The sequence below is a fragment of the Pinus tabuliformis genome, chromosome J (genome assembly GCF_031772625.1).
Source record: "Pinus tabuliformis cultivar Carrire ecotype Pingquan chromosome J, CPIR1, whole genome shotgun sequence".
NCBI classification, from domain to species: domain Eukaryota; kingdom Viridiplantae; phylum Streptophyta; class Pinopsida; order Pinales; family Pinaceae; genus Pinus; species Pinus tabuliformis.
Window position 1 is genome coordinate 435,507,554 of NC_142295.1, and position 26,713 is coordinate 435,534,266.

Genomic DNA, 26,713 nt, shown 5'->3' on the forward strand with positions numbered 1-26,713 from the left:
GATGCAACTAAATGACTCCTACTAACTCTTCCTATTCCTACCTATGGTCCCCTTTTGGAGATCCAATCAATTCTAAGTAACATTATTTGATGTGTGGAAGGGTTTCAGGCTTGAACCATTCATCCAACCTCATAGGACTACCCCATCCAGTTGCATGAGCTTGACAACTCCAGACTCCCTTACCTCTGCAGCAACAAACAATCCTAACCAGTGCATTTGTATCTTCCCAGGAAACGTCAAGAACTTACTGTTATATAACAAAACATGCGCGGTGATTGTGAATGATTTCCTCTTGATATGTTTGTCATGCCACACAATTTTCTTTTGATTCTTGACCATTTGGTGGAAATCTGCCATAAATCTTGCCTCATCAAGCTCTGAGAGTTCATCTAACTACTTCTGAAGTGATTCCTCCTCTTTTGGGCGATGAAAAGGTTTGGGATAGAGAACTCAACCGACACCATGACTTCTCATCCATACACAAGTTGGAAAGGTGTATAATTATGTAGTCAATTTAAAATTGTGTGATATGCCCATAGGGTCATTGGCACCCTCTTGTCCCAATCATCTTGTTTGGACGAACATATCTTGGTCAGACCATTTTATAATATATTTTAGAAGGCTTCTATAGTACCATTGGCTTGCAATTGGGACAGACTATTGTGGTGCTATATCATGAAATTTTGAAGTAAGGAAGAAATTGTCTCATTTATGAAGTGGGTTTGCTAATCATTGGTGAGACCCATGGGGCATCCAAATCTAGATATGATATTCTCAAATATGAACCTAGTGGCAGTATCCATAGTACATTCCTTTACAAGTTCTTCTTCAGCCCATCTGCCAAGGTACTCTATTACAGTGATTATCTACTTGGCATGAGAGTGACGTGTTGCCAGATTGATAAGCCCTATGAAATTGGCCTCCCATTTATCAAATATATGTAGTACACGTACCAGTTTTAATCGAAGTTCATCTCGATGTGATGGCCTTCCAACACTTTGGCACAAATTGCATCCTCTGGCATATTCTTTCGCGTTTTTGAAAACCGCCGGCCACCATAGTCTTGCCTGCAAAACTTTCCTTGCAGTAGATTTTACTACAAAGTGGCCACCTACCACTCCTGAATGACATTACCATAGCACATCGTGTCTCTCATGGTGGAGGAAACATCGACACAACATGTGATCAAGGCCCAATTACATAGTTGCCCTGTGATTGATTGATAATAGACTACTCAAACGATAATATGTATCCTTTGTGTAGCTCTATATTCATCTGAACATTTTCCTATAGCTAAGAAGGATGCAATATCTTCTAGGTAATTGGTACTACTTCAATCCGAAACAGGTCTTCATCTGGTAGCTGATCATCCAGGGATCCTCCACTTTCTCTTGATTCCAGCCATGAGAGGTGATTAGGTCCCACATTCAGTCGACTAGGCTTAACGATTACCTCGAAAGAAAATTATTGAAATAAAAACAACTACCTACAAATTATTCTCTTCAGCATAGGATTGTTCACCAAGTATTTCAAATCAAAATGGTTAGTGAAAAAATTAAACGGCCCCCCAACAAATAGAGTCTGAATTTATGGAGTGAATATACCATCACAAGTGCCTCCCACTCCATTGTGGTATAATTATTTTATGTTTTGGATAACTTCTTGCTGGAAAAGTAAATTGGGTGGTCAAGGCTCCCTTCCCCTAGGTGAGCCAAAACATCCCCCAGAGAAATACAAGATGCATCAACGTGGACATGGAAATGTTTGTTCCAATTGGGGTATACCAAAATCAGTGCACTTAATAGATTTTCTTTCAATATGTTGAGTGTAGCTTGACACTCCTCCAACCATGTAAATCGTTCAGCCTTCCTCAACAGTTTCTCCATTGGTGCATAAATGGAGTCCTAGTTGCAGATAAATATCATGTAGTATTTGGTATGTCCCAAAGTGGATCTGATTTATTTTACACTTGCAGGTGGGTCTATATTCACAATCGCTATAATCTTGGCAGGATCTATGCACGCTCCTTCTTTTCATACTATGTCGCCCAAAAGTGTGACAAATGAGACTACAAATATACATTTTTTCAAGTTCAACGATATATATAGTTGTCTACAATGATCAAACATTTTCTGGAGCAGACTGGAATGTTTCTTCAACAAAATATAGATCGTCTAGTCATCCATGTAGACCTCTAAGAACTTGTGGATGTAATCCCTAAAGGCTGCAACTACGATTCTTGAGAAAACTGCAGGTGCATTCTTGAGACCAAATGGCATAACATGATAGGCATAGGATCCCCACTTTGTAGTGAAGGTAGTTTTCTTCTTATCCTCCTTGGTGATTCTGATTTGGTGATAGCCCAAAAATTCATCTGTAAAGGACTATGATTAATTCCCTGCTACATTATCTAGAACCTCATCACTGAATGGTGTGGGAAATGGGTCATGCACACAAGTATTATTCAAGATGTGGTAGTCCACGCAGACCCTTATTTCTATAGCATATTTATTGTTTTATATTACAATCAGACTCACCCACTTTGCCTCGTCCACTGGAAAGATAAGCCCTACTTCTAGCATCATGTCTACACTTATAATTCCTAAAGGAAGAATCAAACACTTAGACAATATGATCAAGCATGACCATAATTGATTGAAATGAAAGATGGCATGATCATAAGGAGGCTCCAAAATTTGAAGGTTAGCAAAATTTTGGAGGGTTTTGTTGTCTAGGCAATCCTCTCTATGGACAAAGATGATCCCTCTAGCCCAATGAGTGGGAATAGAAACCTACATGACAATCTACTAGACACTTTCCTAAGTTACAATTGAGAAGGGAGACGAAGAATATGGCCTACCTCGTTCTTATGATATCACGTCTTCCTTTGTTGAATACCTTGAATCACCTGCATCATGGGCTCGGTCCTACTGCTCACAACATTTAAATACCTTCACAAGAGATTAAGACACAACAAGGCTTGCAAATACAAATAACATAATCAAAAGTAACCTACTTAACAGATCAAGAAGTGTCAAGATAAATGATACAGAAGCATACACATTTATGGAAAATGAACCAACAATTGTATATTAATAGAAAAAAGGAGGAAGCATACAGCCAAGCCTTGATGTCAATAGGCTCTCCTTGAATGAATGTAAAAGTCTAAGCTTAAGCTCTCCAAGCACTCCTTCTCCAAGCCAAATGAGTAGCATATAGGCACAATATTAGCATAACGGTGCAAATAGCTAAAGACCCACCATTTGGGAATGGGAGAGGATGAATTTATAGGCAGGGAAAGGGAGTTAGGATCTCTCCAAAGATAGGAGTAGCTCCTCATCCCAAGGAGGTATCTCATAGGTATAAGACCAAGAGGCCAAGTTGGGAGAACTTGACCTCATCTATGCCGAACAACCTCCAACTCATCGCTCTGGAAGCTTCTAGATTGCAAAGCTTCTCATCCTCTTTGGGAAAATTTCCTTTTTGGGATCATCATGGGTATACAAGTAAACAGAGCAATGCCATTGTGGGTCAAGTATAATGCAACAGGCAACCATTGTGGTTTTTAGTCTCATAAGGTGGATGATTTTCAAATTAGGGATTTAGAGCTATTTCCTTTAGGGGAAGCTCAAGGCATTTTCCAATAAGTGTCTTAGGGAGGACCTGAGCTGCATATATGAATGCGTACATTGTATGATGGTCATGTTTCAGGCACTTCAGGGTATCTCTCAGGGAAGTACTGGAGGTGTGACAAAATACTATGTAACATATGCCCCCTAAAGCATGAAGGCAGAATAGGGAGTGATGGATGAGATTCTTTAGGATATTTTTCAAGGATGAGAAAAAAATGTTGGGAGACCTTCAAATCAAGGATGCATATACATATACATATCTAATATTAAAACATGAATCCACATATGGACGCAACCATCTGGATAATAAGGACTATATGAAAAGATCCATGGCATGGGCTCAGCCATCCAAATGAAAATGATCATCTGTAAATCTAAGATCCAAGGTATGGACGTAGCCATCCAATATAGAAGGATAATAATAAGTGTAAAGTCCCACGGTATGGTCATAGCCATCCGCATAGCAGAAACATGTGTACAATCATGAATAAAACATAACTCCACACAACCTGAGTCATATTAGACAAGACTCACGGTCTTGCACTCCATCCCAACCCGATCAAATTACGAATTCTAATATGCAAATGAATGTGTCGAAGTCGAACATGCTATAAAACCACCTAATTATCGGCCAATGATGTGGACCGTTAACAGGCACAAGAGGAACCACCAATAATGACAATGGACCTCAAGGTATGACAGTAAAATTCATGAATGTGAAAAAGAAGTTGAAGTCGAACACTCGTGGAATCATCCGATCGAAGGCCAATGATGTAAACCTATCATCGGATGTGAATAACTTATCATTAAGGCATGCAAGCTCTAAGGTACTGAAAGGGAATTTCTAAGTCATCTTCCTAGATAATGAGCTGAAGTTGACAAGAAACAAGGAATAAAGTGGAATGAAATGAGTAGGATCCAAGATTGCAACAAGGAGTCAGACAATGTATAGGTAATAGACTGCAGATAGGGCTTATCTTGAGCATATTAGCAACACGACTCCAGAGTGTGCAACATTTGAATCAACATAGGACCAAGGGTCATAATGATGAAGTGGAATAATCAAATCAGAGGCAAAATGGATTACCCAAACTCAGAAGGACAAGTGACTAAGTGAGGATGTCCCAAACTTGACATGAGAAACATATGAGTGTCATGTTCAAGAGCGATATGCTGCCTATACAAGAGATGTTTCACTTTCACTTTTCCTCACTATTTCTAGTCAGTACCTCTTTATTTTTACACAAGCTTGAAGAGGATGCCATATGCTTGTGATATAAGTTCATCCTTCATATGAATCCATCCTAGTAAGTTTTCGAAGTCTTAGGAAGGAGAAACTCGGTCTCATCATGGTGATGAGTATTTCGTCATAAATATTTTTAACGAGTCCAACGAAGAATAACTCGGTATCTTTTTCATATTTTGAGAGTTTGAAAAAGAGACTAAAAATAAAACTCCATCATGTCCATTTTCGTAATTTGTCTCTCGAATCCGAAAAGGTAGAAAAAAATATTCGAGAGAACCTCTTGACCATGTCGACCAAGGTGTACCTTTTTCGTAAATAGTCAATCTCAGCCCGAAAAAGGGGTAAATGTATACTGAGATGACGTCAATTCATTTAATTTAACGAGTTTGAAAAGACAAGTACTCGACAATATTTTCATATTTCAAGAGTTAGAAAAGAGCTGAAAGATGACTCTTCTTGGAGGAACAAGTGGTATAAAAGGATAGCAACTGGTTCCGGTGATGATGGAACTACTCAAAACATGTAAGGGTCAAGAGGCTGGCTAATAAGACCACTCATCGTAGATTTTCCTCAAGAAAGGGTAAAAAAACCAAGTGAAAGCGTATGATCAGCCAAAGAGATGGTGACGATGGAACGAAAAAACCAAGGCTCATCTAGCAAAAATCGGCTGATAAAAACGACAACCACGAGATGTAAAGTGGGAATGGTTTCATTTTTAGACAAGCTTGAAACATGGGAAACTATGATAGAGTATAATTGAGGATGATTTCATTTTTCACAAGATTAAAACATCATAAAAATTATGCTTGGATTTGGTTTCATTTTTACACAAGCTTGAAAGAAAGATTACCATGCTTGGATTTGGTTTCATTTTTACACAACCTTGAAACAAAGATAAACTATGCTTGAGATAAGTTTGCATGCCCCAACATAATGACTCAATTCGAGGTACATGCCCCCCAAACTTCATTTCATTCACCTAAGTAGACTATTTGTTACTAACAGGTGGATGGAATGAAATTTCACGGATGAGATCAATTGAAAGACTCGGCTGGGATTTTACAAGATCTAATCAAAGACTCGAATTGGAAGGGGATTTGTTTCATTTTTTAACGAGCTTGACATAGGAAAAGAACCATGCTCATGACACCTTCTTTCATTTTTTAATGAGGTTGACTTAGTAAAAGAACTATCCTCATGGAGACCTAATTCACTTTTTAACGAAGTTGAAAAAGTAAAAGAACTATCCTCATGGCCCTTATTTAATTTTTTAACGATCTTGACACAAGACAGGGAACTCTCCTCCATGGTCCTTGTTTCATTTTTTAATGAGCTTGACACAAGACAAGGAACTTTGCTCCATGTTCCTTGTTTCATTTTTAATGATCTTAACACAAGACAAGGAACTATACTCAAGACCCTTCATCACAAACCAAAAGACGCCACGGATTCCAAGAGGTTCTCATCTGATGGGAGAACAAAAATCTGGAATGGATACATGTCCAGGGATCCAATGCCCCTAGTACATGGTGTACTACATCACCTACTAGATCATCAATAGATGTGGGAATGGAATAGGTGGCCACATAATTAACCTGTGGTGGGGGTGATACCACTTGCATATAAGAACCATTTAGGGATGATGGTTGAGTGGGAGCTAATTCATGACCAATGAATTTAAGTTGATCAATGATCACAATGTTTCCGTCATGCGGGAAACACATCACTTGAAAGAGGGAGGAAATAAGGGCTCCCATGACATAAACATAGTGACGGACAAGGAGTATATTAAAATCTAAATGGCCTTGGACAACCATCACGTCTATATAGATAGACTTTCCTCCCAAAGTAATAGGTAACTTAGGAAGGATCCCTAATGGATGACTGGTTCTTCTGTTAAAAGCTAACATATTCTGATTGACGGGGACAAGCTGAGGAGAATCTAAAGCTTGCCAAGCAGTTGAGCACAAAATTCTAACAGATGCACCCTCATTTATGACTGTGCTAGGAACGGCCATATGGTAAGCCTATATTGTAATTTGGAAAGGCACATAAGACAGAAGATGATATCCTGCTAATCGACTCCAATCAAAAGAAGTGACTAAACTACTAGGAGGGGGGTCGTAGGAACGTGAGAGATTCCCTCTTGCTCTATGGGAACATGAGAAATACTCTCATGCACCTCAGGGATGGGAGGATTTCCCTCCAGTTCATTCAAAATTGAAGAAACCAAAAGAACTTGAGCAGTATGAGGTTCACTCTCTACTTGAAAGGTACGGTTAATTGAAGGTGGAGTCAAGTCTACCATTTTCTCAACCAATGGTTGATCGAGAATGGACTCATGAGCATCACTTTCAGAGAGAGAGAGGGGTTGACCAAAGATGACTTTTGATCAATCACTGGATCAACTAGTGAAGGATCAAGGGAAGTTTTCGATACCCAGTCGGAAGACAAGGTTGAGAAGCTGTAAGGTTTTCCAACTCTTGGGAAGCTTCATCCATAAGAGGACAAAGGTGAATGGGATGATTACCTTCACACAACTTACAATGAAATTTTATTTTTCCCTTTTTCCCATGTTTTTCACTAGCATGATCGCCAGAGAATGATGAAAAAGGTCGATGTGAACCTGTGGACCACACTTCTAAGACCTTAGGAATATCAGGAAAATTCCAAAGAAGGTGGTCACCCTTACATAACATGCAAGGGAATTTTACTTTTTGGGGTTGTTTAGAAGACTTTTCTTCATTAGTTGCATTGGTAGAAATGGATTCTTGGTTTACCCCTTGCTTATTTTGCTTCTTCTTCATCATCCTCTTCTTCTTCTTCTTAGATTCCTGGCTACTAGAATCCAAAATTTCACGAGTTAAAGAAATAGGTGAGGAAGGTGAGCGGTCAACTTTAGGATCAACATGAGGTTCATGTTGTTTAGGTGGAAGAGAACTTAGTTGAAAAGTAGTTTCGACACTTGGAATCACTGAGGTTGAAAATAACCAAATTGGAAGACCACAGGTCAATCCAAGAAGGGACAATGTTGCCATGTAGGGAGCACTAGTATTTTCGAAAGAATGAAAAGGACTATGATTCTCGTCATATAGGTTTCCTTGACTGGTAAACTCAGGAAATGTTGCCATCAATATCAACCTAAGATATACTAAGGATTATTTCCATAAGAAGGATGTTTTTCCGCGGTCAATTAATTTTAGAAATTAACAAAAAATAAATCAAAAAGGGGTAACTAAGGAAAAAGGTTTACCAAGTATCCATGAACCGCAATATACACCTTAACCAAAACCAAGGGATTAATGTACAGAGGCCAATCTCCCAAATGTTGTGTTTGGTGTATCACGTTTACAAGGCGGCTGACTCGATTACCTGTGGCTAAAGGATAACAACCTAATGGGGTCTCCCAATATATACGTGACGGTACGGGGAGCACAAGTCCGTGTTAGCACTGTCTAATGCAAAACCATTCGATGAGATCATCCCTATATACTTTTCATACTGAAGTCCCTCCGATATACCCAAAAGTACTGGAGAACCTTTTATATACTTCCATACTGGGACGGGATTTCACACCCGAGATACACTGCAGGCAGTTAGCAACAACTACTATGTTTAAGGACATCGTAACAAGTCTCTAGTCTGGACCTCTAGATATTTGTGTTAAGTTCCAAATGCTCCTTACATTATTTGAATTAAGTTTTAAGTTAATATTGAATTAATTCTTAGTTTTAAGGCTCAAAACGATATCGCATGAAAACCTATGATGCAACTATATGAGAAAAGGAAAACTTTTTGTTTCAATGAAAACTAGACTAATCAAGGGAAGAAATTTCAATCAATAATGCATTAGGAAAAATGCCTTCCACTAACTTTCATTTTCGTCTTCCAAATGCAATGCCAAAAGTAAAAATGATTCTAACTTTTCACTATCCTAAATGCAACTTTTTCGAAAAAAAAACAATTTTGACTTTACTAAGATGCATTTATATGAATTATTCTTTTCTTTTCATTTTGAATGATTTGATGCACCTAATACAGTCTTTAGCTTTCAAACATAAAAAAATGTGATCTATTTTCAATGATGAATCTCAAAAATAACTCTTCAATGCAACTAATCTAATGCATTTTCACGAAAACTAAATTTTGAAATACAAGATAAAACAAATGCAAAATGATGTTTCCAATGATTTCCATAGAAAACACACTCAATCAATCGACAAAACAAACATCTCAACGACACCAGCAAGTATTGAGTGATGACCAATTGACTAGAAATTCTAGAACTCAATCATATTTCACTTCAAAGCCAACGAGACAAATTTTGCAAATTAATCAAGACAATCAATCAAAAACACCATCAACACTCTAGAAAATCAATGATACAAGACACATAGACTGAAAACAAGAAGAAAAACACTATTTTCTCTTATTCTCTAGGATCATCGCGCCTATTAAAGGAAAACAACAATGAAAGCGTGATAATTGTGACTGTAATTAAAATATCCACGATGGTATCGCGACTGTGAGAAGAAAACTCGCGATGGGCGAGAAAAATGAAGAAAAAATATTCAAGACTAGAAAAAAATCAATGTCCTCAAGCAATCACCAGCAAGTGAAAATAGTTACAGAAAAGAAAACAAGCTAGAAAACTGATGGTTGGTCAAACTCATCACAAATTCAAGGTGAAGGAATGAATGGAAAGGGTTATAGCTTCCCCAGTGGAGTCACCATGTTTTTGTCTAGGCAATCCTCTCTGCAGACAAAGACGAACCCTCTAGCCCAATGAGTGGGACTAACAACCTACGTGACAATCTACTGGACATTTTCCTAAGTTACAATTGAAAAGAGAGACGAAGAATATGGCCTACCTCGTTTTGATGATATCACATCTTCCTTTGTTGAAGACGTTGAATCACTTGCATCACAAGCTTGGTCCTACTACTCAAAACATTTAAACACCTGCACAAGAGATCAAGACACAATAAGGCATGCAAATACAAATAGCATAATCAAAAGTAACCTACTTAACAGATCAAGGAGTGTCAAGATAAATGATACATAAGCATACACATTTATGGAAAATGAACTAGCAGTTGTATATTAATAGAATAAAGGAGGAAGCATACAACCAAGCCTTTATGTCAATAGGATCTCCTTGAATGAATGTCCAAGTCCAAGCTTAAGCTCTCCAAGAACTCCTTCTCCAAGCCAAATCATAGTAGTTTATAGGCACAATCTCAGCATGAGGGTGCAAATAGCCAAAGACCCACCATTTGGGAATGGTAGAGGATGAATATATAGGCAGGGAAAGGGAGTTAGGATTTCTCCAAAGATAGGAGTAGGCCCTCATCTCAAGGAGGTAGATCATAGGGATAAGACCAAGAGGCCAAGTTGGGAGAACTCGACCTCATCTACGCTGAACAACCTCCAACTCACCACTCTAGAAGCTTCTAGATCACGAAGCTTCTCATCCTCTTTCGGAAAATTTCCTTTTTCGGATCATCAGGGGTATACAATTAAAGATAGTGATGCCATCGTGGGTTCAGTATAATGCAATGTATGACCATCACAGTTTTTAGTCTCATAAGGGCGATGATTCTCAAATTAGGGTTTTAGAGATATTTCCTTTAGGGGAAGCTCAAGGCATTTTCCAATAAGCGTCTTAGGGAGGATATGAGTTACATATCTGAATGAGTACACTGTATGATGGTCATGTTTTGGTAACTTTGGGGTATGTCACAGGGAAGTGCGAGAGGTGTGACAAAATACTGTGTCACATGGTTGTAGGAGCCACAACACCTTGATTCATGCTTGTGCCACTAAGGGAACTATCTTTAATTGGGAATACATCTTAGAATCTTCCATCAAATCTAATGTTCACGTGGAAAAGAATCCACCAGAGAGGGAGTAGTCACAATTTTATATGTCATCATACCCAATGGATGCTTTGTGTGCAACATGTGAATTTGAAGGGTTCGGTTAGAAATGGAGCACATATAAAAACTTTCCTTTACATATATAATATAAAAATTTATGGAATACATGGTATAGGGGGATGTATGAGAAGATTATTGAATACTTAATCTCACTCATTTATCATATGTTTTTTTGAACTAAGCCCCCATGCATGTTTAATAGAGCCAGATCTTCTTTGGAAGACATCACAAATTGGTTCACTCCTGGGGATGTTACTTATATCAAGGTTTATAGTGCTTACAAAAGTCCACATGCTCTTCCAACATTCATCACAGACAAAGTGTAGAATTTCATATAGATTCACAAGATCATGCAATTTACTAAACCACAAGACAAGAATCTACTTCTACTTTCAACCAGCGGAGACCAATAGATCAATGAAAACAATATGAATAAGAAGAATACAAATCAATGACACATAACACAATCATTCTTCCTGGGGAAAGTCACTGCTCAAAACCCCGCCTATCTGTATTGCATTAATTATAAATATGAGTGAAGATACAAGGCTTGTTCTCACAAGAACAATTCCGCACAAGTATTCTCAACTCTCTACCTCACAAGCTCGCTATTAGCCAACACTTAGCCAATTTCCACTGCCTGCCAAACCCCTATTTCCTTGCACAATTCCTAGGATGAATATCCCGTATTTAAAGTGAATTCATGCTTCCAAAACTACACAAACCAAATATAGGTCCTTCTTTCACTGCATGCATGATATTTACAACTTAGTAAATCATACAACTGATAGTACACTATCCCTGCACTCTAGTCTCAACTATGTCTTTCTATGAACTGACATGCATGATTTTCCCATGAAGGAATCTTCAATTAACTGGAGTAACACATGTGGATGCACCAGTGCACCAACTGAATGTTAGTACTCTATTAGTTCCACAAACAATTAGAACTAATTTAACTAACCATAACTCAGTAAACTGAGTTATCTAATTACAACTCAATTTAAACTCATCTTGGACCCCTAAAATTTAGGGATAACATATACATGACTATGAAAAGACTTCCAACTCAAAATTCCTAAGCTAATTAAGTTAATTAAACTTAATTAACTTTTTACAAGTTGCTATGAGAATAGAATTCGATTTTAATTCTCAGTTTAATTCAATGACAAATTAAACTAGAATTTCTTGTTGCCATTTCTCAACACTCCCTCTCAACAAGAAAGGGATTATCTGCTACCCCGATCCTGTCTCTGTGAAACTCGAATTTACTTCTTGATAATGACTTTGTCAAAATGTCAGCATCTTGCTCCTTCATGGGAATGTACTCTAACAACATGATCCACCTTAATACACAATCATTGAGATGATGATATAAGATATCAATGTACTTGGAACTATCATGAAAAACTATATTTTTAGAGAGTTTGATACAACTTTGATTATCATAGCAAATCACTGTCGGATCCATCTGCTGACCAAACATACCAACCAGGATCTTCCTCATCTAGATGGCCTCACATGGACCAAATCTCATCCATGTACTCTTCCTCTGCTGAATAGAGTGCAACCGATCTTTGTTTCATGTTGTACCAAGAAAACGTTATTGACCCAATAATGAAGATCCCTCCTAACGTGCTCTTCCTATTGGATGGAATCCCCACCCGATATGCATTTGTGAAGCCTTGAAGATTCATTCCCTCTGTCTGTCTATACCTTAATCTGTACTGACTAGATCCCCTGAGGTATCTCAATACATGCTTTGCCACCTTCCAATAAAACTTGGTATGACTAACCATCGCTTGACTAAGTTGGTTAACTGCATAGCATAAATCTATTCGTGTGTTCACCAAGTACATGAATGAACCCACAAGCTTCCTGTAAACAATAGCTTCCACTAACTCCCCCGAAGTAGCATCCTCCTTCCTCTAGTTACCAGCTAGAGGAGTCTCCACAGGCTTGCAACTCTCCATGTGGAACCTCTTGAGCATCTCGTTGTCATATTTGCCTTGATACAAAATAACTCCCCATCACCATGTCATACTTCCATGCCCAGAAAGTAATGCATGAGCCCCAAGTCCTTCATCTCAAACTCTCTTACAAGGTCCTCCTTGCAAGATTTGATTAGCTAATCACCACATGTTAGTATGAGATCATCAACATAAAGTGCAATGATCAACAATTTACCTTCCACCACTATGTGGTACAGGTTCGCATCCACCTCACTCTTCATGAAGCCCAACCTGGTGAAGTAGTTTTCTATCCTAGTGTACCATACACAAGGTGCTTGCTTCAGCCCATACAACACTCTCTTGAGCCAACACACATTCGACTCACAGTCAAAGGTTTAAAAACCTTCAGGCCCCTCTATGTAAACATCTTCCTCAATCGTTCCACTAAGGAAGGTTGTCTTCACATCCATCTGATGTATCTTCAAACCCATCTGCACTGATAGTGAAAATATGTATATGATCGATGAGTACCTTGCAACAAGAGAAAAGGTATCATCATATTCAATCCCCTCTACCCAATAAAAGCCATGGGCCATAAATTTAGCCTTATGGTTCTCCACAATACCATCTGCAGCTTGCTTTACCTTGTAAAGCCAATAGGAGCTTGTTGGGTTGTGTTATATTCTTTCCACGACTAGCCTATGTAGTTAACGGGGGGGGTTAGAGGGGGTGCGGAGCCCCCCCTTCGTTGCACCGATTTCGCAATGGGGGGGGGGGGGGGGGTCACAGGGGGGTTTGAGGGGGGGGGGTAGCTCCCCTCTACAGGGTCTAGGGTAGCGTCCTGGGGAAAAAAAAATTGGACCCTATATTAGGTTGGGCGGACCTACCTATGGTTTTGTCCATGATTTTCGCACATGGTTTTGGACGTGATGGTTTTCGGTCCATGGTTTTGGACGCGATGGTTTTCGGTCCATGGTATTGGATGCTTCGGCATGTATAAAAATGTATTGTAACATTGAAAGCAACATAATGAAAAATCAATCTGGTAGTCGCGGTTTTGGGATCCAAGGGAAAATCTCTGTGTATATGTGTTTTATGTGTTATGCTCTCACAATGTTTATTTTCTGTGTTTTAGAATATGTATGTAGGTAATTTTTGTATGAGGTTAAAACCTACAGAGCTCACCATAGACTCATCCTCTAGTCTCAAGACCACATCCCAAACATTGTTACGAACTATGGAGTCATACTCCTCCACCATGGCATCAACCCAAACCGGCTACTGCACTGCTTCCTTAAAGTAAGATGGGTCAGTCACAACACATCCACTCATAAGAGCCATGTATCCAGTGTACCTGTTAGGTGACCTAATCTATTTGCGCTATGATGTGGGTGCTCCCACATTCTCTCTAACATCCGACAACAATCTATCTACCTTTCTGGTGTGCTTTCTCCCATCTTTGGAAGACTCTGTTTGAGTGGATGTCTCCACTCTGGTATCATTTAAATGTGGTTGTTCAACATCAATTTGAGGCTCCTCAACCTTAGGAGCTAAAATGTCCTCAATCGATTGTATCTAAGACTCCCTCTCAAGGGAAGCTCACATGGACTTCTCCTCATCGAATCAGACATCCCTAGACCAGTTGGCCATGCATATCAATTGTGTTTCGTTTTCTTGCAGCTGTCTTCTTAGCAGCTTATTTTCTGTTTCCGAGTGATTTCTTCCGATTGCCTCTCTATTTCTTACAACACTTAGCTCCCTTCCCATCTCTTTAATTTGGTTCTCCATGTGGCCAATATCCTCTACCCCCTTGGATTTGGCGATTTGCATCCATTTATGGCTCCTTATCCTTTCTTTCTCCAACTCAAAGAAAAGTGGGACTGAAAATTTCTGTGGAATGATTTTCCCCCCTCAAGAAGATTGTAGTAAGAGCCCAAACTAGGCTGGGGGTCAGGTTCTTGAGTCTTTGTTGTTTCCTCCTTCCCTTTTGGCTATTCTTCCACCCTTTTCTCAAGTTTTTCGGTCTCCTATAGCTTAGTTAGGGTCTCCTGTAGAATAGTCTGTGCCTCTTGTAGAGCTATTTTTGAGTCCTATAGTTTCACTCTTTCCTTCCAGGTGGAAGATCTCTGACTTATTCTTTCATATGTGATGGGGGTTTTAGAGGGAGATTCTTCCCCTTTGACAATGGGTGAATCTTCAATGATAATAGGCACTGTTGAAGATGGTTGTGGTTTCCCTATTTTTATCCTTGTGCTTTTCTGAGCCCTGAAATACATTGATGTTCGCCTCTTCCTCTTTTTCTTGGGTTTAATTGGGGTGCTGAGGGCAGCAAGAACAGTTGTTGCCTCCCTTTCTAGGGTCTCAGGAGACACTTCTGTATTTTCTGCCCCTTTTTCCTCTCCTTTTGTCTTCTCTGTCTTTGCTGGTTTTGTTTCCTCTTGCTCTATTTTGGTTTCTTCCTCCTTTGGTTTAGTTTCCTCCTTCACTATTTTGGTGTCTTCCTCCTCTGTTTGTTCCTCAGTTTCCTCCCCTTCTTCCCCTTGTTGGTCTTCCCCCTCACTTTCAAAAGGACTGTGGTCATATGTGAGGGCCTTTATATCATCTTCTCCTGTCATATTTCTTAATATTTCCCATGCTATGGGGATTGTGAAGGTGTGGAGGGCTTCTTCCACTAATAGTTTAATTAACCCATGGTGAGCTAACTGATCTGGACCTCCTGCTTTCAACTTAATGCTAAAGTCTATGAGGGACTGCAAGAGAAAATAGGGGATGCTGAGTTTTTGTGGTGTGGGAGTGTCCATGCCATATATGAGCTCATGGAGAAGTCTAAAATGGTAGCCATAAACTATGTTATACCTCCCTTCATAGGAAATATACTTGATGATTTGGTAACTGACCTCATCCCAAGGGTAAGGTATGCTTGTTCTTCTAATGCCATTTTTGTCTTCTACAGGATGTTCATTTGGTTGGAAGAAGGTTTTCTTGGCAACTTGTCCCATTGGCTTTTCATCTTTGCTCCAAGGTAATCCAAGGGGAAGGCTGGTAACCCTACTAATAAATTCTGGGGTGATTTCCATGGTGAGACCTCTGAAAGTAACAGTGGCATGGGTCTTTGAGTGAGGTACTAAAGAAAGGGCAAACTCTTGAGCCACTTCTTCATCAAACCCTCGAAATTTTTCGAAAAATGGCATCCAATTTGCTTTGGTGAAAATGGCTACCACCTTGGGATGTTCATGGAGCCTAACTAAATTTTTGGGTTCCTTCCTCATGAATCCCCCTGTCATTTTGCTTATACCCCTTTGTAACACCCCAAGTAGAGATGGGGACAAAAATTTTGAAGAAACAGGAAATAGAGAAAAACTGTGTTTTTTAAGAAAACAGGAAGAATTTTTTTTATGGAATTCCTCTCCTTCTATAGGCTCAATTCCCCCTTAAAATTGTACCATTCCTTGCACATATTAATAATCAAGGTGGTTCTATACAGAACCTACCTCTTCAAGCCAGAATTTGAGCAAAAACCCTGTGTTTCCTCCTTAAAAACTGCTTACTGCCCCTCCTGTAGAACTGGCTGTAGGTGCTCCTGTAGAACCTGTTCCTGCTCCTGTAGAATGCCGATAGCAGAAGGATGGCTGAAAACGATAGAGAATGATGGTTTCAAGGTTATGGAGGTGGTATAGAGCTTGCTGCAGCTATGTGTACGAGAATGAAATGGAAGAAAAGGTGGTGAATGAGTTTCGAAGAGTACTTATGTCTTCTTTGAGATATTTCTGGTAATGGGGTGAGCTGGCAAAAAGGCATGTTCCCATATTTGGAACGTTGGTCCCCACTGCCTTGTCATCATGACTCCTCATTACTTCTTCCCGCAATCACTTCCCATCATTGCATCGGAGTTTGTATACCCTCCACTACCTGTCCTTTGGATTTTCTGTGAGTTGACTAGGCACACGTGTGGTGGCATCTCTGGATGAGCGCAGTCAACTGGATGAGGGTGGCTAGTTAACTAGCCACCTTTTCTCATTCAACCCTAACCATCTAATTTTCTTATGCATATTATTGAATTACACAGATGCAATAGAGGAGAGGGTTAGACACTTACCTACAAGTTGAATGTTCGTGTTGTGGTGCATCTTGGTTCCTTTGTTGTTGCATGCTCGTATTTCAGTTGTTGCATGCATGTATCTCCTCTGTTGTATACTTTCTGCACCCTAATGTGTGGCTTGTTTGCTTTGTGTAGGTACCCTTTGGTTGGCTCTGGCTTCAGACATCCTCTTCAATCCTATGGCTACACCTATTTTGCTATTGTGGCTTGATTTTAAGGGGATCAACTGCTATAGAAAATCCTACAGGAGCTCCTGTAGCTGCTTCTACCTTTAAAATTTTTAGTTGATTCTTGTGTTGGAAGCTATGAGGATACTACCAGAGATTCTGATGGAAATGGAGATGTATTTGGTAAGCTGTAGGTGAGATTTGGAGGTGTTGTTCCTTTTATTTTTTGTTTTTTTTCTAAAAGCTGGTTTTTGTGTTTTTTAGCAAGAAGGAAAGAAATCAATGATGATGAGGTGGTGCAGGTGTGGGATGGATAGCCAGGAGGGTCAATAGTTGTAGAAGGTCCTACATGCTCTTCATGAAACTTCCCATCTCTTCAAACTATTTTTAAAATCCATTTCGAGCTCTCTATGATTTCTACAGGAGCCTCCTGTAGAACACACAGGGCCTCCTGTAGGATACACAGTGTTCGGAAAAAACACACAGTGAGGTGGAAGAAAGGTCAGAAATGATGGAGAAGAGTGTGGAGGAGGTGAAATAGGCTTTTTGGCATCTTCTCTTGCTTCCTGTGGCCCACCTGTAACCTGTGGCGTCTTCTCTTGCTTCCTGTGGTCCAAAAGAGGTTTTCACCCAGGGATCTTATTCTCTTTTTTCTCTTTTTTTTGTTTTTTTCATCACTGGGCTGCCTCAAAAGAGTTTTTCAACCCAATGATGGGACTCAAGTGCCTCATGGAGGTTTTCACATGAGTCTTTATTATTTTTCTTTTTCCTGCTTCTTCAGTGAGTGGGTGGAGTGGAGGCTAAGACCTGCTCCACTACCAACACTGTCTTATCTAGATCTTAAATGAACTCTCGCTTGGAGAGGGGATTCTTGTAAATTTTCAACATATGTCCATTGACAAGCATGGGGATGGCTTCCTCATCAATGGTTTTGATCAGAACTGAACCATTATCATTGCATTTTTCCATAGAGTAGGGTCCTAGCCATCTTGTCCTCAGCTTGCCTTTGAAGTCTTTATATCTTGAGTCATAGATCAGTGCCCAATCTCCCTCTTAGAATTGCTTCTCCTTGATATTTTTATCATGCCATATTTTCCTTTGAAGTTGGACTACCTCTATGTGGAGAAGGGCCTGCAATATTTGTTCATCCAATCCATTGAGCTGGAGTAGCCTTTCCCTCTGTGCATGGCTGAGGTCTAGGTCCAGCTGAGCTGTCATCCTTAGTGTATTGTATTCAATTTCTATTGACAGTAAAGCTTTCTTCCCATAGACCAGTTCATAGGGTGTGAACCCTGTGGTGGTCTTCCATGTTGTGTTGTAGGCCCAGGCGGCCTCAACTAGTCTATCCGCCCAATCTTTTCTGCTACTGCTCACTACCTTGGTCAAAATTCCTTCCAAAGCTCTATTAGTGACTTCCACCTGTCCATTGGCTTGTGGATGGTAAGGGGTGGAAGTCTTGTGCTTGATTTTATGATACGTGAGCGGGTCTTCAATCAAATTGGAAGTGAACTGACTACCTTGATCTGTAACCAGTTCTCTTGGACACCCGAACTTATAGAATATGTTTTCTCTTAAAAACTCAGTTACTTCTTCCTCTGTTGCTGCCTTGATTACTTTTGTCTCTGCCCATTTTGTCAGATACTTGGTACACACAATGATGTATTGCCTTTGTTTTGAAGGAGGGTTGATAGGGCCCACAAGTCCATGCCCCACTTCTCAAATGGCTCAAAGATCACTTGAGGTTGCATGGGCATCTCATCCTTTGGAGTAGGTTTCCCCATCCTTTGGCACCGATCACATTAGCTGGTATATATCTTCATATCTTGATGAAGAGTGGCCCAATAGTAGCCTGCTTGTAAGATTTTGAAGGCAATCCTCTTTGCTACATAATGGCCTCGATAGGGCCCATCATGACAAGTTAGGAGAATGTCAAAAACCTCCTCCTACCTAACACATCTTCTCAAGATCTGATCTGGGCCAAGTCTGAATAGATTGCCCCCAATCCAAGTGAAAGGGGTGTTTTTCCTCACAATCTTGCTCTTCTCTTTTGAGGACAGATGTGGTGGGCACTGTGTTGAAAACAAGTAATTTGCTATATCAACAAGCCATGGAGAGAGTACTGAGATAGAAAATAGGTGCTCATTCGGCATTTGATCATCCACCATTCCTTCCTCACCTGTAGGAAATTTACCCTAGAAAAAAAGTCAACAACAACATTTTCTTTACCAGGCTTATCGACAATGGTTAAATCAAACTGCTGCAATAAAATAAACCATCTAATAATGTGAGCATTTACATCTGGTTTATTCATTAAATACCTAATTGTAGCATAATCAGTGTGTACAAAGGTTTGGTAGCCTGTGATGTAATGTCTGAATTTATTTAAGGAATGCACTACAGCCAGGAGTTCCTTCTCGGATACTGTGTAGTTTAACTTTGCCTTTGACAAGTTTTTACTTATAAAGTATATGGCATAAAGTAACGTTTCATCAATTTGTCCCAAGGTTGCTCCTATTGCTTTTTTTGAGGCATCTGTGTGAATGTGGAAAGGTAGGGCCCAGTTTGGGCCTCTTAAAATTAGGGCAGTCACAATTTTGCTTTTCAAGGTATCTCGGGCTTCTTGACAGTTTTCAGTCCATATGAACTCGACATATTTTCCCAAAAGACAAAACAACGGAGAGACTAACTTACTAAAATCTTTAATGAATCTTCTGTAATATCCCGCTAAGCCTAGGAAACTTCGAACATATCTCACCTTTTGAGGAGGTGGGACCCTTTGGATGATGGCAATTTGTTGGGGTCCACCTGCAATCCTTGTTGAGAGATTGCATGACCTAGCACGGTCCTTCCAGTCATAAAAAATTCACAATTTTCCAGACTGAGGGACAGGTTCATTTCAATACACTTGTCCAAAACTTTTCCTAGGTTAGATAAATCTTCCTGAAATTTAGAACCATAAGGAGTAAAATCATCCATATATATTTCCACTGCATCATGAACCAGTTCAGAAAATATACTCAATACTGCTCTCTGGAAAGTGGTTGGAGCATTGTACAAACCAAAAGGAAGGACCCGGTATGCAAAGGTACCCCAAGGAAAAGTGAAAGTGGTCTTATCTTGTTCTTCCGGGCTGATTTGAATCTAGTTGTACCCACTAAACCCATCTAGGAAGGAGAAAAACTTTTTCCCTCCAAAACCATCTAACACTTGATCTATGAAGGGCAAAGGAAAATGGTCCTTTTTAGTGGCTTTGTTTAGTTCCCGATAATCGACATAGATTCTCCACTTACCAATTTTCTTTGGCACTAGCACCAAAGGAGAGACCCATTCACTATCAGAGATGGGGTAGATGAATCCTGCATCGAGTAATTTCTGCAATTCTTCTTTAACAATGTATTTAAGGGCTGGATTCATCCTGCTTTGAGGCTGCCTAACTGGTTTGCAATCTTCCTTAATGTATATGTGATGAGTACAAACTAAAGGGTGCACTCCCTTCATCTCCTTATAATTCCAAGCGAAGGCATCTAAATGTTTTCTCAATAAGCTGCACAGTTCCTTCTCCTGGGAAGTGGATAGGAATGAGTTGATTTTCAAGGTTTTTTCTGGGTCAAACCCTATATTCTTAACACGAAGAGAGGTTGGGTCAGCCACACAGAGATCAGTTAAGGGATTGTCTTGGGTTTCTTTCACTAGATCTTTTGATGGAAAAATACTAGGGGGTGGATTCTGGATTAAATTTTCAATGATATCATCCTCATTTTGTGGTTTCCCCCCATGACAGTTTCTACTGCACACAGTGGTGCAAAATAGACTTCATCCTCATCCTCCTCCTCCAACCAGAGAGGTAGATCATGTTCTAGAAAGGGTTGGGCAGGAGGGCATAGGATTCCCTGCTTGGACTTATGCCCATTCTTGATGGTCATGTTCCCAGCCCAACAACTGATGTAAGCATCGGCAGTGGCCAACCAGGGTCTTCCCAGGATGAGAGGATACCCAATGAGCTTTGCCTTCGGCTGGAGAACTAAGAAATCAGCAGGGTACTCCCAAGAATCAATGGAGACCATCACATCCTCCACAATCCCTTCAGGGGTCACGGTGGAGCGGTCTGCTAGCTGCAGTACTGTCGTGGTCTTTCTCAAGGAGCCCTGGAGGTTGAGTTTGAGCATGGTGTCCTTTGTCATCACATTAATGGTAGCTCCCAGATCAATCAAGGTATGTGGGATCATGGTGCCATTGATGTGGACATCAACTACTGGGCTTCTAGGGTCTAGATATTTCGGACAGATTACCTGCCCCAACATCAGGTCGGATAATTGTCCTATGACATTGATGGTTGGGGCATCTCTCTTGCGCCTACCTGGATGCCTGAAGCACTTCTCTTTGATCATATTATTGTATATAGGCACATCCTTTATGGCTTGGAGAAGTGGTATATTTACACATAATTATTTCAATTCTCCCAGAAGTTCAGTTTCTTCTGGGGTGGCCTATGTTTCCCCGGATAATCTCTCAGGAAAGGGTGGAATTACTTTCGGTTCACTTTCCCCTTTATCCTCCTCAACCTCCTAAGGGGGAGGCTGGCTATCTGGGAGAACCTTCCTAGATCGTAGGTTAATCTCCTGAATCTCCATAGTATAAGTTGGGCATGATGGTTCCCCACTATATACTTGCTGGGCTTGTCTGTTGTTTGGGTTTGGGTTCGGTTGAGCAGGCATTCGGGGTTGCCTTGGTGGAGCAGGAGTCAATGATTGTGGTTGAGCAAGTGGTGGAGGCAAAAGAGTGGGAGGAGAGTTGTATTGGGGCCTCCACCCCTGATGAGATGCATTCCACTGAGGTTGTGGCTGAGCATAAGATTGAAATGCATGAGCAGCTGGTTGGATATGATATTGAGATGGATAAAACCAAGGAGGAGGTGTGGACCAGGAAGGATGAGCAGGAAGGCCCCAAGAAGGTATGGAAGTGGCTTGGTTGGGGTTGTAGTATGCCTGAGATGTCCCTTGTATCCCCTGCTGGTATGGTCTAGGTCCATGCGGTCTCCTTTGGTTCATGAAATAGAGTGGTTCAGTGGCTCCTTCGACCCCTTGGTATACAGCTTTAAGTCTAGGAAAGGAAGGGCACTTATCTATAGAATGATCTTCTTCATAGACTGAACAAACCTCTATAGAGTTCAATGGACATTCATTCCTAGGATGCCTTCTGGTGCACCTAGGACAAAAAATGGCCAAAGCCCTCTCTGCTTCCTCTTGTTTCCTTTTGATATGCAAGGTATCCATTTGCATGGCAAGAGTCTGCAGCATCTCACTCTTGAAATCTTCCAGCTTGCTTCCAAGTTCACCTTTGAGGGATGAACTAGATGAGGAGGTACTGGCTATGGGTTGACTCCCCCTACCTCTCTTTTTGGCTGCCCTAGAATGGTTTCTAAAAATAGTCTTTATGTCTTCAAAAGGTAGTTGGTAGATGTCTCCTCAAGCCAGTAGATGGAGGGTGTTGTTGGGAAAAGTATCCAATTCAGAATGCCCCTATCCCACTCTGAGAGGTGATAGTGCCTTAGCAACAAACAAGGTAAACTAATTGAGTATTCTTCTTTATGAAATGTAAATGAAGAGAAAGGATCTAACTAACCTGTGTCTCTCGCTAGTTTGCCGATCCAATTTCTCCTCTCTTCAGTAGCTCCCAGCTCCCAGCTCTCTCATCGGCCCAGCTTCACCGAATTCCTGCAAGATCACAAGAGAGAGAAACTACAAGAAGATACAGATATACATTCATAAAAAGCTCAAGATCAGATTAAGCTAAACATGTAAGCATAACAAAACATCATTGGTATACAACATGTAGGAGAAACTCAAATAGTTTATTGATAGAGTAATAAAGTCCAAGAGGAGATACAACCAAGTGAGGCCCGATCCAGCATCTACCTCCCAGCAAAGGAATCCCTTCTTCTCCTCCAACAAAGCATAAATCACCCAATGTACTAATCTCAATCTCAAACCAACAGCAATTCTCTGCAAATACAAAATTCCTGCCTCCCACCTCTGGGTGAGAGATCCATATATAGATGTAAGCAGAGAGGATGAGTCAGCTTATGTTTTGACTTGTGGCTTCTCTCTGTCAGTTCTTGCTTCCACTTGGAGGTTGAGAACCTCTTACTCATCACTAGTCGAATTCATTGAGGCAAGTGTCATTGAGGAAGATTCTGGAAGCTTCCAGGGTCTTTCCACCTCGTTGAATGAACTTGCCATTTGTCATTTCCCGCTCAGCGCACCCTGGTAGTGCTTCTACTTGTGTTGCAGTGCACCTAGCCGGTGTAATCTCTGCATTTCAGCGCAGACAGCTAGTGGAGCCTCTGAATTGATCCTGAATTGACTGTTTCTGAGTGGTTTTTGGTGGAGAACTTCTGGGAGAAGCTATCATTGGTTGACCTTGTTCCTTTAGGGGTAGGAACAACTTATTTAGGGACTTTGGATCCCTTGGATTATGGACATTTCATGCTCAATGATGTAAGGCACAAAAATGTCTATAACAGTTGCCCCCTAAAGTATGAGGTCGTTTATCGGGTGAAATGCATTATTAGGAGGATCCGAAGTTCTTCCAATGCTGGGAGGAGACCTGTAATAAGATACAATACAATACATTATTTTTCATACTGCTTTCATGATCTAGCTTAGGCGGGCATTCCCATGCTCAGCTTTATAAATTCATTTTTCTGTACATAGAACAGACAATCGTCTGATGGTAGACTGATGATTTTGATGAAATCATCATCCTTTTGGTAGGATGATTATCTGCTGCAATGCTGTACATGTCGATGTCTTTATTTTTCCTGAATATATATATCGCAGCCCGGATGGATGAAACTAGATCCGGGGTCTTCAATCTCGTTCGATCTTCACTCTAAGTACAAGTCGATCCATGTGACAAATGTTCTGAAGTCGAACATGGAAAGACATCACTTGATTACCGGTCAGTGATGTAAACCGTTAACAAGCGCGAGAGGAATCACCGATAATGAAAATGACCCTCAAGGTACTGCAGTACAATTCACGTGGTGTGAATAAAGGACTTGGCGTCGAACACCACGCAAAATCTTTCGGTCGAAGGTCATTGATGTATACCTGTCGCCGGAAGTGAGAAACTTGCCATTGAGGCATGCAAGCTTCAAAGTACTGAAGGGGTTGTTCCTAGATTAACTTCTTGGATAATGAGCTGATGTTGACAAGAAGCGATCCGTCAAAGGAGGGCCTTGATGTATGTAGAGCCTCTAATTTGCACCTAATTATCTATCATTACCTACAGCTTTTCCTCACTTATCCCTCTCTTTTGCCCTATTTTCCTCATAAACCTATCCAGATCATTACATTTGATGTCTTTAAGCATGATTGGTTAAATTTGCTAATGTTTGACTGTTTGTCTAGATTTTTGACATATGCACAGAGATTCCGCAGCTGTCTGGCAATTCCGCAGCCATTCAGCAATTCCGCAGCTATCTAGTCATTCCGCAGCCTTTTCATTGATCTCTATGTTCCACGTGTCATTTTGAAAAACGAATCACATGGGCATGTGGGAATGAAGGTGTTAAAGGTTCCTATGCTATTGGTTCGGTCAGCAACGCCACGCACACCTCCGGTCAACGTGGATCAAACTTCGGTCAACAAAGCCAGCTCAAACGGTGTTGCGTGAGCTGAAAGGTCACGTCACTCCAGATGGCGATTCCTCCACGCTACGCAGGTTATGGGAGATAGGATCCAACCTTGGATTCAACCTCCATGACGACCGTACCCTCCAGATAACACACGGACCTGTTTACGTGTTGTTGTACCATTTAATTAGCATGACTGTCAGTTAATTTCTAGTTTCATGTTTTACGCAGTAGGCAGTTGTTCATACGCCTATAAAATCCAGCATCTGTGCACGCTTAAGGATTAGTTTTTAGTTGCTTTGTTTATGTAATTACTGTAATTTTAGTGTATACAGAAACTCTGTTTTGAAGCTGCTGTTTCAGCACTTTTACTGTAATTTCTGCATGTGAGTTAATAGAAGACTGTGCTGTTTTGATCCCTTCGAGTAGCTGATCTTTCCTTGGGTTTTGTGGATGGAGGGCCCCCATTCATAACAGCCTTTGTACAGTAAATTTACCTTTATGTTCTTGCCATTTCCTTCTTTTGAATTCAGCAATTTTCCTTTTCTTTAAAACATGTACAGTTTTGATTTACTTTCATTGTCATTTCATTTCCAGCATTTACTTTAACTGATCAGGATTGTTTTTTGCAGGTGTTAGCCCGAGATTGTGTGTCTTTGTTGTATTTTCTTTATCTCTAATGGTATTTTCAGTTGTCATATTCATAGTTGCTGCCTTTATTCTATTTTTTTTAGCTTGATTTCTAGTTTAGTTTCTCAAGTTGTATGCTAACATATTGATGGTCTCCTTATCATAAGTTGTTCATCTTTAAGAGATCAGAATACTAATAAGTTACAGCTTGCTTTGAGTAGTTTTTGACTTATATCACTAACTCTTTCTTCACTTGTTACACATTACAATGTATGTTGGAAGCAGAATGTTGGAGAAAGGCACAGTGGTGTTATAATTTGTCATCTTAGAGCTTGATTACTTTTTAGACTTATATCTAACTACTTCTTAATCGTGTTTCACATAGTACTATATGTTGGAAGCAGAGTGTTAGGAAGAGATGAACATTATAATTGGTCTTTAAAGTGGTTTTTCTGACCTTTTTATTGCAGCAGCATGAGTAGTGACTAGTGCCATTAGAAAGTGGTTTTTATGCTTTGCTTTCAGTTTCATTTCAAGCTATTTCTTTCAAGTTCTTTCTTTGCAAGTTTAGAAGGTAGTTAGAAACCACCAGTTACACACACTCACTCATTTAGAAACCACCATACACACACAAATCACCCATTTGTTTATAAAATCATCACTCCATCTTAGGAAGTTAAATTGACCACAACACCCCCAAACGACAAAAAGATCTAAGAGGTTACTTAAGTATATACTGTACACCTTCACTTCATCAGCTTACGAGCCCCGGGTTGACAATTTATGATAGCAATTTAGACAACACTAAATTGACTAAACATTTTGGCGCCGCTGCCGGGGAAGTGAAATTAAGTAGCCATATTCTTAGAAAAAAAAAACATAAAATTTCAAGAAAAGAAGTTGATAACCTATCAAAGTATGCTCTCCTCTTGCACTTCAAAGTGATCTGGAGGATCAGAAAAGAGAAAGTTATTGATTTAGTAGTTTCTTGAGTATGCTCTCTTCTTGCACCTAGAGTGACCTGGAAGATCAGAAAAAGGACTATTAACTTGACTTGAAGAAAAATAAAAAAATGACATGCATAGAGCTAGAGATTCTAGGGGAAGGTTTTTAGCTAGAGCTCGAAGTTCAATTTTTACAAGTCCATCTGCTTCAAGGGATAGACAAGAGACACCTCCCTCATCTCCAACCGACACTCCTAGCCCTAGAATTCCTGGAATTCAAGAGCCAAGAATTGACTCTCCCACACCTTCTATTGAATTTGAACCAGGAAGAGACCCTTCTCTTTCTCCTACAGAAAGACCAATTGTAATTGAGGAAGTGGAATCATCTGAAGAAGAAGGAGAAATCTCTTCTCATTCACCCTTTGTAGAAGAACCAGAAGATCTTGAAATCCCTAGGGGAACCATCAT